The sequence below is a fragment of the Epinephelus fuscoguttatus genome, linkage group LG7, assembly GCF_011397635.1.
Source record: "Epinephelus fuscoguttatus linkage group LG7, E.fuscoguttatus.final_Chr_v1".
Lineage (NCBI taxonomy): Eukaryota > Metazoa > Chordata > Actinopteri > Perciformes > Serranidae > Epinephelus > Epinephelus fuscoguttatus.
In genome coordinates, this window is record NC_064758.1 from 27520110 (window position 1) to 27532920 (window position 12811).

Genomic DNA, 12811 nt, shown 5'->3' on the forward strand with positions numbered 1-12811 from the left:
ACAATGTTGTCAGACACTTGTAATAACAATCTGAGCCTGTCAGTGGCAAATGCTTTTAGTAGATGTACACTGGTGGTGCAATAGGATTATATTGCAGCCTGTTTCCCAGCTGTCATTTGCAGCGCTCTCTTAATACTGGGCCAGTTTCAAAAATTGTTGTCTCCATTACTGACTAAAGCCCCGTTTCCACGGAGCAGTATGGTACAGTTCAGTTCGGTACACTTTTTTTCCGTTTGCACTGTGAAAAGTTGTGGATGGTACCAATGGCATTGCTCTGTACCGTCCCAATTTTTGGTCCCCCCTCTGTTGGGGTACCTAGCACACAGATCTGGTACTAAAAGTTAGAGCTGTGAACACTGCAGTCTGTTGATTGGTCAATAGAGGACGGTCACTCTGCTCAGGGCTGAGTTGAAAAATACCAAAGTTTCCCTTGAATAGAAAGCATAATCCAATGTGCATTATGTTTCCTTCAAAATGATCTTGCTGTTGCAAATTAGTTGTATATAAATGTAATTTGTAGAAGACAGGGTTAAGGAACAAACAACAGTTTTTAAATAAATCTCAATGGTTTGCTAGTTGGAAGAAGAAAATAAAGGTGGACAGTAAACGATTTTCCCAAACTGTCTATTGTGAGCATCCATCATTGTTTACAGACAAACTTTAACTTTGACCAATGATTATATACTATGTTACTGTAGCTGTGCACACTTATAAAGAGAGCATTGCATATTTTTCAGGTGCACTCACTTTGGGTTTTACCTGCACATGAGGTGGTTTAGCTAGTCTGGCTAAACTTCCAGCGTCTTGTTTTATTGTTGGCCATTTGTGTTTTTTCCCGTTGGACTTTGTTGTGGCTATGTTGCCGCATCCCAGCAACTCAGAAGTTACTTTTGCCAGTCCAATGTTACCATAACCAATATAAAAGATGACCACCCTGCTATTAAAATTACACCCAAGCTGCAATAAACCTAAATTATCTTCAAATATTAAATGGAGCAGTATCCAAACTGCACAGTACCATCCATCATGTGATTACCATTAAGTTGCAATTAAACCATTTATGTCACAAATAGCTGAAATTACCAGCTTGTGTAAATTTGCCTGTGTGTGCCTGTGTATGAATGTGTGGTATGAACTGGTATGTAGGCTAAGAGGTCCTGGAAGCTCTTTATCTTTTATTGAAAGCCGTAATCTGGAAGTGTGGTTTCTCAGGTTATTGTGGCCTGGAACACACACACACACACACAGATGCGTACTGTAGGTGATAAAAGACATAATGTAAGTATAATCGCACTCTCTGCCTTACCCTTACACACAAACACACACACACACACACACACACACACACACAAATATATCCCACCACGCCCCAAAAGCTTGCCAACCCATATGGCTTGGGGATAATAAACCGAACAGCCAGCAACACGTCTCCTGTGCTCCCGAGCCAGGCAAGCCAAAGGAATGCACATCTCTCCAGTTCACTCCCCTTTATCTGCGCTTTTCTCTTTTTTCTTTCTCCCTCGTCTGTCTGTTTGTCATTCTCTGTCTTTTCCTGCTTGACTCTGAGGCATTGAGTGAAGGACCCTCTTTTTAAAGTGAAGGGGTATGTGTCTGAGTGTATGTTGGCATCCGAGTGTGTGTTTGTGTGTTCGAGGTGTGCCAAAGAAACCAGTCTGACGAGTCTGCGAGGAGCTTGCCCTTGGGATGGAGGGAAGAGGGGAAGGGAAGAGAGGGGAAGTGGGATGGAAAAAGGGAGGGAGTGTGAGGATGAAATGAAAGGGAAAATAAACAGTTATGTGAAGGAGAGAGGGGAAAGGGGAGAGATGATCGCTGAGGAAGGGGAGAGATGGGTTTAGGAGAAAGTTTCGCTCGGTGGAGTTTACAGCATCTCCCTCCGAATCTCCCAGATGCCAAATGTGAATGTGACCAAACACACTTCTCACCCCACACCTCCCTTGTTTCTTCCTCTGTCATTTCCCCCCTTGCTTCTCTCTTCCCAGGCCTCCCACCTCTCTGTCTCTCTGTGGTGCAGTGGGACAACCAGCGAGGCCTGCGGCAGGAGTGCTAAGCCCAGGCCTGGATTTGGAGCACGGCTGCTCTCGGTTGAGCGGGATCCAGGCCCCCTGAGGGCCGAGGGGTGGGAGCGGAGGGTGGAGGGTAGAGGGGGAGAGTGGAGGTAGGGGAGGAGAGGGAGGAGAGCAGAGGCAGCGAGCAGTACAGTTCTGGATCACCTTCAAAGAGCTCCAATCCCAACGGAGAGACTGGATTCCTCTGCGGAGAGAGGGAGAGGAAAGGGGGAGTGTATGGAGGGAGAGAAAGAGGGAAAGACATGGGAGACATGAGACAAGGGGAAAGTGTGAAAAGAGAAAGGAAAGAAGTGGTTTGGGTTATAACTTCTTCCCCACTCTTTGACTCTCTCCCTCCCTCTTTTTTTTTTTCCCTCTCTCTCTGCACGGCGTGCATGCACTTGCCCTTCATACAGCAGGCTATACTGAGATGATCTATCTGTGTGCTGGAGCAAGGAGACATGGGAAATCTGCCCCGCACAAAGGCGTCGTTGTGCCTCCCTGGAGCTTCCTTTAGGGGCCTGCATGTGTGTATGTGTGCCTGTGTTTGTGTGTGACAAGGATGAGTAGGAGTTTACCTTCTCAGGCCCCCCACCCTCCCAAAGGTTCTCCTAACACACACACACACACACACACACACACACACACTCCCAAATGTACCTCCAAAAAGCCAAGGACATTGCCACCTAGGCGTCTCATTCTTGTGCATGTGGTGGATGACTTTCAAGCTCTGCACCTATAAGCCTCTTATAGAACACACACACAAAAAAAAAAAAAAAGTGTGTGACAATTTAGGAAACCTTGGATTTGTTCAGCTGAAGTTCACGTTTTGTGAATTTGGGGCAAACAGTTCACTTTATGGTTTGTGTACCAGTGTGTGTTTCTGCGTGTGCATCAGTGACAGACCTTCATCCTGAGTCTGGGTCAGCAGTTTGTTTAGCATCAATTAGAGGCTCTGTGTTCCTCAACGCAAGCGTGAAGGGAGAATTAACGTGCAGTGGCACATTCCCACCAGCGCATTATAACACACGGCACCTCAGCTGGAACAGTCCTAGCGCGTGTTTGTGCGTGCGCGTGTCTTTGCGAGCACACGTGTGTGCATAGGTAAATGATTTCAACTCAGAAAGTGTTTCACTTTGCTGTTTTTTCTTTCCTCCTCCTCCTCTGTCTTCTTACTTTCCTCTCCTCCTCTCTTTCAAGGACTATGGTCTGACCACAGCCATTTCCCTTCGCCTCGGCTTTGCCTAGCAACACACAGCACATAGTTTCCATAGAACATGCATTTAATGGGAGAGAAGATATATAGATGCTGGAGAAAGTCTCTTGTAAAGACAACTGGGTCTAAAGATTTCCTGCTCTGCTCACAGACAAAGTCTAAGAAAAACACATGTTCAGTGGCTTTAGTGCAGACTTTTTTCTTAAAGGCATGTAGTGGAAGACGATACATGGCACTGAGGCTGAAACGGGGCTAATATCATCCTGACAGCAACATTAAATACAGGCTATGGTTATGATAAATGGAACACCAATGTAATTACTTTGCCTTGTGGTAGTGGGTTATGTTTTTATTGTTATGGCTTTGGTCAACTCTTTACACAGAGAGTAATCATTGTTAAACAGAGTGATTCAAAGTGATCATAATTTGAACCATCCATCCTTTTAAAGCTAGTAAAAGCATGCATTGGCTTGGATTTTTGGCCATAGTGTGACCCGGCCTAATTCAGGCCAGAGCCTCAGCCTGGCCCGACTGCTAAAAATCCCTGAACACAGTATTTTACAGAAGTCAATTTGCCTTGTCGTGACAAAATCATGGAGACAGAAAGAAAGTGCGAAAGTGCTCTCCAAACCAGATTTTCCTGACAACCGCTGGAAAACTTCTGCCTTACCCATTTGATTTTTGTAATATTCTCTTCAATTATCCGTCAAACTTAGCGAGCAAGTTGCAACCTGTTGATTTGCCGTTACTCCTAGTGTGTGAGAAGACAAGGACACAATCCATGTGTATTGCATTTTGTCTATCATTGTAGGTTTGTTATTAAAACCTTTATTTATTAGTGATAGTACGTGCTCAGTGGTATTATTTATATTTTATGTTGAGCCGGAAGATGAAACCAAACTTGGTGCAACTGCCCTCAGGTCCTGTTGGCGTTGGGCCAGGCTCCAGCCCGTAAATACCTTCATGTACTGTATGTTTAGACAGGATCATATGGTGGTATTATATTATTATGTTATTAACCACTCTTTCTTTAAGCGAAGTCAGTGTCACACTTGTCAAGTCATTTTTAGGCATCAACACATCCAGACACGTTAATGGAGCCATTGTTTTCTTTGAAGAACCGCTTCCAAGAAAGATATGCATCATTCATGATCATTCAACATTATTATGTTAGAGTGATTAAGACATGCCTAACCCTCTTAGGGATTATTGGATTGAATTCATGCCAGAAAATGTACCACACACAGGCACAGCGTCGCCAGAATCCTTCAGTTTGGTTGTATTCATGTTGCTTTTTTCCTTACTTTGATTACACCCTCTGCATAAATATGGAATACGGTTTCATTTCATTTGTGTCTTTTTTATGCTCTTTGATGGGGGATGGGATGTCAGTGGGCCTCTGCCAGGAGGAAGGTTTCCTGGCTTTGCCAAGGTATGCCCTCCTCCCTCTGTCTCATGTGGCGCGAGGCTCTATACTCGCTTGTAAATAGTGAGATAAGTGTGGTTTACCCGTAGCTAGGGTGTAAGGTGCACTCAGCACCGCCCTGACATGTCTGTGCCAAAGCCCAACAGGGGTGTAATTACCTGAGACTGGGTCAGCACTTTATCCTGGGTAAAAATACCTGCCTACTTATAGAAGGGGAATAGAGAGGGCAGCTCCATGCAAGGGGAAGCCTGTCTTCACACATTCAGCCAACTGCTCCTCTATGTTGGGCAGTGCTCTGGTAGTTTCTCCACTACTCCTTTAGAAGACTCAAATAACATTACTTAACAATCTGTCATGGGGACTCCCAGACAAAACCTTTCCATCTTCTTCCTCTGCTTTACATGGCTGCGGCGGACTGACCTACAAAACACTTTTACACGCGTCCAATATTCCACTCTCTGCCTCCAACTGCAGCCGACTTTCAGTCCAGTACCTTTCCGCACTCTCTGTATTCCCCTACTCCGCCCCTTTCACACCACATCTGTCTCCCTGCCCTCCGAGTCAAGGACGGAGAGGGCCAAGCAGACGTGCAGAGGACAGCTCTGCACCAATCAGGAGGCGGAGGGAGCTTGTGTCAATTAAATGGTATGTGCTTATGCCGCAAATCACAGACACATGTTCCCTTTTCCCCTCCCACCCTGTGGCTGTTGCCTCTCTTCTCCACCACCTAATGCAGCGTAATCATCCTCATTACCTAATGAGACCCTACTGTACTCACAAACTCTCCATTCTCTCTCCCCTCTGTGTAAAGAGCAGCCACATGCTCACACAAAATGGTACAGTAAATGCAATAAACAACCATCTGAACCTCTACCACACTATCAACAGAGGGGCTGTCACTGCCACAACACTGTAAAGCCTCTAATGCCACAGTAATACTATTGTAGTGTGTATTATCAACAGGACAGTGAGCACTGAATTAGGCTGGCAGCTGGGGAGGGGAGAAACCCTTCATTAGCTCCCTTCAATGTATCTACTTCCCCTAATCTCTTACAATAACATAATCTCTTTAAAAGTGCTGCAGCTTAAGTCCAATCTGCCTAAAACCTGACACGTGATTGAGGTCAATCCTCAGTAAACCCCAAACTGTGGGGTCCCAAGAACTCCACACGCCGCCCCCACCCATCTAGTACAGTATGTGCAGGTATTGCGTTTATGCTTTGCACCGTGCAGAGTGCTGCACAGAATGTACGCACTGTATGTCTCTCCCCCGACTCACGCACTTATCTCCTTCCACCGCCAACCGTATGCTTTCAGTCAGACGGAGCCCGGCCTGCCGCCTGCCTCTGATCCCAGAGCAGTTTGTATCCTTTTCACAGCCTCTGTTCTATCTAACCCTGGTAGTAGAGCGCCGTTCTGCTCTTTTTATTTTTTGATGTTTTTCCATAGTGTCTCTTGCCTCCAAACCACTTACAGATGTTGGCAGCGGGGAGCGTTGTGGCAACTCCAAACGAGGAAATCTAAATAGAGATCAGGCTGTAAAATAAAAAAGAAGGCCCGGAGAAAGAGAAAACAAGGGGAAAGCAAGAGAGAAAATGCGAGAATGGGGTGAATGAGTGAGAGGGAGAGCAGAGAGCAGTCAGCGAGCATTAGTGTAGAATTAGTAAAGAGGGAAAAAATATATAATTTCTGGGCATGTGAGAGCAGTAATGTGATTTGAGGGCAGCTTTTTTTGTGTCTTGGATTCAAACTCTTCATTTTGGTGTTTGACTCCAGAGCTGCATCCTCTGATTTGTTTCCCAAACAACAGACAAATATAGGCAGGGATAAATACAAAAGTCTGGTGTGATGTCTGTGAGCTGGAGGAGGAAGATAAAGTTAGAATAAAATCATCTGTGGCCAAAAAAGGCACCTACTGTAACAGGAAACACATTTTATACTGCAGCTACTGCAACTTTTCAATAGCTGATAATGAAGCCTCTTAAAATTCTATATGGTTCAAAACCACAACTTCATATTCACTTTTCCAGTAAGGGCTCCCTTGGCAGGTTTTTATATTACATAGCAGGCTACAGCATATAGGAATAACACCCACCAGTTGGAATCTACATAGGCCTACTGGAAAACAGTTTGGCTGGGTCGAAGGTACACTTGGCCTGCCTCTGTGGTGGTAGCGCCGTGTTACCTCCCTCCACCTGTTTTACAGGAAGTAGCCTTGTCCCGGTGGATCAGAGAGGAAATGTGTTGAAATGCCACATCCTGCTCTGAGCTCAGAGTCAGAGTTCACTACAGCTAATGCTTATTATGTCCAGACACCTCCTATGGAGAGTGAGAGAGAAGTGGCAGCACGTTTGCAGTCATGCCGCTCCCTGCGCGGTGATTTTAAAGATGAGTGACCTGTCTCTCCCATCTCTCCTCTCCCTCCATCCTCTTCCTCTCCCCCCCCCTGCACTTTATTTATTAATGGATCCATTCAATTATTTACTTCACATCTTAGGGCGACAACAGGCCAGAGCACAGTACACAGGGTGGAGATGATACAGCACGCCAACAGTGCTCGTGCAGGACAGTAGACAGGTGCTCGGTGGAGTTAATTGGCTGGTGGTATTTGCATCTGTACTGTGTCGGTGGATAGAAAGTAATGTTTATAGATGTTGTTACCGAGATCATTGGATTTGTTAGTTTGATTGAGGTTTTCTTTCCAATTATTTGTTTAATATGAAATGTCAGAAACAATGTGTTCAGGGAATATTGGAAACATCCACGGTGACGTTTTCAAATTGCAACAGTCAAAAACTCAAAGATCTGACTGAGACCCTGAGGAGACTGTCCGCAGACCGCCTGTCACTCAAAGCAGCCACGCCCTTAAGCTTTTACTCACGTGTTTTTTCCATGCGATTTATTTACTTGTCAGTATATTTTTTCAGACTGTTGTTTCAGTCGTGAGTGCTTTCTCACAGAATAGGAATAGTACATGGCAAAAAAGCGACGTTAAATTTTTCTTCTTTTTTTTTTTTTTGGAACAAGGTCAGGGCTTTTTTGGAGCTTTTGCACCACCTATAAAGACATCAACCAATCACGCAGCACCCATACTTACATTCATTCATTCATTCATCTTCTAACCGCTTCATCGCAGGGGGGATGGAGCCTATCCCAGCTGACATCGGGTGAGAGGCAGGATACACCCTGGACAGGTCGCCAGACTATCACAGGGCTGACACATAGAGACAAACAACCATTCACACTCACATTCACACCTACGGACAATTTAGAGTTATCAATTAACCTAATCCCCAGTCTGCATGTCTTTGGACTGTGGGAGGAAGCCGGAGTGGAGGAAGCCGGAGTGCCCGGAGAGAACCCATGCTGACATGGGGAGAACATGCAAACTCCGCACAGAAGGGCTCCCACACCCGGGATCGAACCGGCAACCCTCTTGCTGTGAGGCGACAGTGCTAACCACCACATCACCGTGCAGCCCACCCATACTTACAGTGATTAGAAAGCAACAACAGAGAAACTTTGTTGTCTGAACCAAGATGGCAATCCTTCCAATCTTACCTTTCACAATAAAAGCCCTAGGCATAAACACTGTGTAACATTTTGCTAGCATTTCACCAAAAGGAACCTCAGTAGAATTGCTTACAGTAGCTTAGGCTACGCAACGACTTACCTCAGACTGCCAGATACTGTTCTGGGTCAATAAGATCCAGGTAGTTGTCTCAAATTCCCATCTCTGCCAGTGACTGTGTTCGCATCAAAACCTTTTATTGAACAGCTGCGTTGCAACTGTCGCAGATTAGCATCCGATATAAATAGTTTTGATTAAAAATACTTGCAGGGGAGTATTTCGCATCTTTGTGTCGTTTATTCGTCACGCCCCTGGTGTAAAAATGCTGTATACATAATTTGAAGTCTTAATAACATTTAAACAGGTGAGTTATATGAAAATTCACCCCCTGTAGGCTATAGTTGACATGAACAATGAAATTAGCTATAGAGACTAAAATTCTCTTTTTTTTTCCAGGCTGTAAACGTGTATTTCTGCTCTAAAGTTGGGTATTTTGACACGTCTGTCTCTGAGGACTGGCTTGCTTTGAAAGCTAGCTTCAAGTGGCCATTAGGCGGAATTTATACTTCTGCACTGAACTGACGCCGTCCCTACAGCGTAGGCTGTGCATCGACATGGAGCCAACATCGTAGCCTGACGTGCACCTCCCCAGAAATGTAACTGCACTCTGCAGCAACACAGACCACCTGTCTATTTTTGTACTCTGAAACCATTTCCTTCAGTGGAAACAAAGCTTTTATTTACTTTAATTTCACAGATAAGAAACAATAAATTGTGAAGACAGTAAAGCCTCCACAAAAATAACATTTTAGTAGTGTGTAATTTATACTTTGAGATGGCTTCATATGAGTTTAGGAAATCTCTGCTCATTGCTAGGCTAATTTATACAATGTAAAATGCCATCAGCTTGTTCTAATAACGTTAGCATGTTGTATTTGTTTGGAGAACGTGTTTAGTATAAGAAAGTTGTTTTTGCCAGTGAAACTTGTGAGTTGCAATGGAGCCAAGTTATGTACCGTTACCTTTGTTAAATGTTGCTGTTGTCCCTGGCCTCATATGAGAAGAGGAAAAGATCACTAGCTGCTACAATGTAAAATGCCATAGACTTGTGCTAATAACGTTAGCATGTTGTATTCGGAAAATGTGTCCAGATAAAGACGAGTGCTTTGTCTGTCAATGCTGCGAGTTATAGTGAAGCTGATTTGTGTATTTGTGTTTGGAATTGTCGCTATTAAGCCATGTTTAATGTGTGTTTAATGTGTGTTTTGAATCAACTAAACTTTACAGCACTTCACAGAAACCTCCACCGCAGACTAGTGTTTGGAGGTGTAACTGCAGAGTGACACAGACACACCACCAGACAAGTATAAATGCTCACGATGTGCGTAGGGTTTGCCGCACAAGTAGCCTATAAATCCCGCTTGAAGGTTGCTGCTTGATCAGAAATCATAATAATATAACATACTATAGTATAGCACTCACAGTATTATGAGTACTTTTACTTGAACTAACTAATTGAACTAACTAACTGATTAAGTACTTTTATACTGCAGTATTGCTGCTTTTACTTAAGTAAAGAATCTGAATACTTCGTTCACCACTGATTTTCAGTGGAAGTCAGCAGCGCTTAAATGGCAACAAACGCCTTTCACATGTCCTCATGAAATATGGTCTGTACACCTTTAAACGTCTGGGGGGGGGGGGGGGGGGGGGTCATTATAACGTCCTGTTTGCAGTAGAGGTTGATGGTTCAAACGTATCATTGACCGCTCGGTGTCTGCTCTTATCTTCTCCCTCTGGCCTTATCCTCGCAGCGGCCAGACATGGATCAATCCCACCCGGAATTGGGTTTCACATCCCGGAAGCAGAGATGTACACATGGGTCACTTTCATCGACTCACTGCGGCCATGGCCATAGGTATCCATCATACAGACCATTGACTGGTTGTGACCATGAAGGTACAAATTCATCACAAAGAGAGGCTGCGGTGGACGAGGTCAGCGGAAAGCAGCGGCTACTTCTTGTCTGCAACCATGTGGAAATAGAGCCTTTTGAGATGTTATCATTAACGGTGATGTAATTTCAGAATTACATGAATGTCCAGAGTTACTGGCAAGCGTTTGTTACACTGAAATTATATTTTACGGCAAACTTTAAATTAAAGTTCAGGTCAGAGTGTGTTTTTGTGTGTGTGTGTGTGTGTGTGTGTGTAATGGCCACACACTGTAATGCAAGAAAATAGACTCATGTTCACCTGTTTGTTTCAATCTGTGTGTTGTTAGTCAAAGAAGAAATCCGATTGCTTGTGTAATTATTTAGGAGTGTGAATCGGAGTGTTTGTGTTGGCTGAAGATGAATAACAGACGTGGTGATGCCATCTTGATCTGAACTCCAGACAGGGGCCGGGCTCGGCTGAGGATTGAAGGAGGGAAGATGAGGGGACGGATGGAGCGCGAGATGAGGGAGAGACGAGAACGAGAAGATGGTGAAGATTGATTGCCATTGACTCGAGTCCAGCGCGCTGACAACTGTGAGATTCCAACAGGCAGAGTGAAACACATGCACACACACCTCTGAGATATGGTGAATAGTTGGAAAACATTAGCATACGCTTTCAACGCCAAGTGGAGTCTGACAACGCTGAGAAGTAAAACACAAATAGACAATTACTAATTAGAGAAACATAATTCTGTCATCCCCTATTCCCATTGTGTTTACATTGGTAGGCGAACACTAGCGCGCACACACACACACACACACACACACACACTCTGAAAAACCCTCTCAGTAACTGGTTAATGTTCTTTAGTGTGTGCGTCCCTTGGGGAAAGCCTGCTTTAATTCCCTGGGAAATCATTGTGATTTAGAGTAGCAGGGAAGTCACTTCCTATGAAAGTCAATGGACCGCTGGTGTGGCAGTGTGCTGGACTGCTTGTGTGTGTGAATATGTAAGTGTGTGGAATTTTATCTAAATGTAATTAAATCAACATGATAACGCAGACGGAGTTCAAACCATATAGAAGCTGGTGGTAATTAAAATAATCACGTACGTCCCTGTGAATGGAGTAAATACAGTAGACTAAGAAAAGAAAAATCATCTCACGTTCTTTCACAAATTATGCAAGATGCAAATGAGTTCATGGTGTTTCAGGTCTGAGTGTATAGAGCACGTAAGAAACGTGCACATCAGAGGCTTTGAAATACCTGCAGCAGGGCTGAAACTAATGCTTGGAGAGTTCCTATAAGCCGTTGACCTGCTGGAGCCATGACTGGAGCTTAGAAAGGTCCAATGCGATGAGCAGAAGCAGGCCAGGTTTTGGGGGCTGCCGTGCCTGCGCTCTTCACTGCTGCTGATGCTGCTGATGCAAGGAGCTGGAGCTGGAGGCTGGCAGAGCAGGCTGAATGCAGATAGGATCTCTGTGGGGGGGCGTGAATGTGTGATCGGAGACTAAAATCATTACAGTACGCCTGGTCACTGTGTCCTTGGCTCTTCCGCTGAGCCGAGGCTGATGCTTTCCTCTACTTTCCCCCCCTTACTTTGTGTCCCTTTCGTTTTTACAATTCTCCACTATCAATTCCTCTACGCAGCTCCACACATCAGCGGTCCACAACAAAAACACCTGCACAAAATTTGTAAAATCCCTCCTGCAGGTTAGAGTCTTTTAAAAATAGTTGTCCCCTCTGCACAAGTGATTCATAAAGGTCAGAGATGAGGCAGTAATGCAACAACATATCACACAAATTCCCCTTAATGAATTACCTCCTGTGCATTGATTCATGAATCAGATTGTCAATACATTATTGGATTCACTTTTTCACCAAGTGGTTCGATATTCATTTATTGCTTTTACAGATTTATCATAAAGGACGGGTGACTAAGATTTGAGCCTCTCTTGTGACATAGCTCACAATCAGACGGCTTTTTAAACATGATTGTTTGGTTGTTTCTCGTGATCTCTTCAAGGCTCTCGCTCTTTGGGCTCCTGTGCATCCAGCTGACGTGTGTGAAGGTCTGAAGTCATAACAACACCATATGATAATGTACATAACACACAAAGCCTGGTTGAATCGCTCACACTGCAGCTTTTATATAAAATCTGAGGAGGAAAGGTGAAAACAATCCCCTATACGACTAAAGGCAGTTGTTTTTGTTATTTTTGGGGGGTTATTATCATAACTGTAAATATAGGCCTCTTTTTCCCTGTTCACCCCAGCTGCACTCATGCCCCCAGGCTGCAGTGGCTGTCCAGAAAGAGGCAGAGAGAGAGAGAGAGAGAGAGAGAGAGAGAGAGAGAGAGAGAGAGGGAGGGAGGGAAGGAGAATGTAAACTAGACTCGCCTTCCTTGGGTCTCATTGGTTGATTCTCTGCCTAGCGGTTTTGTCCTTGAGAATGTGCAGACACGGGGCAGATAATGTTCTGACACCAGAAACTCTAGACCGGGACCAGATCAACACTTACTCCTCTCTGCTTCTTCTACTTCTCTGCTCCTATACTGTCATACTATCCCGGACATGCAGATGGAAGAATGTT

At 44.6% G+C, this 12811-nt stretch overlaps 1 long non-coding RNA gene across 2 annotated transcripts in view; it reads left to right on the plus strand.

Annotated features, from left to right (window-relative positions):
- The window catches only part of LOC125892354 (uncharacterized), a 277449-nt gene extending 267003 nt beyond the window's left edge, over positions 1-10446 (plus strand). For both annotated transcript variants that reach the window (XR_007449735.1, XR_007449734.1), the window contains exon 6: positions 10094-10446. This is a non-coding gene — a long non-coding RNA (uncharacterized LOC125892354). The remainder of the gene's footprint in view (positions 1-10093) is intronic.
- The last annotated feature ends 2365 nt before the right edge of the window (positions 10447-12811 follow it).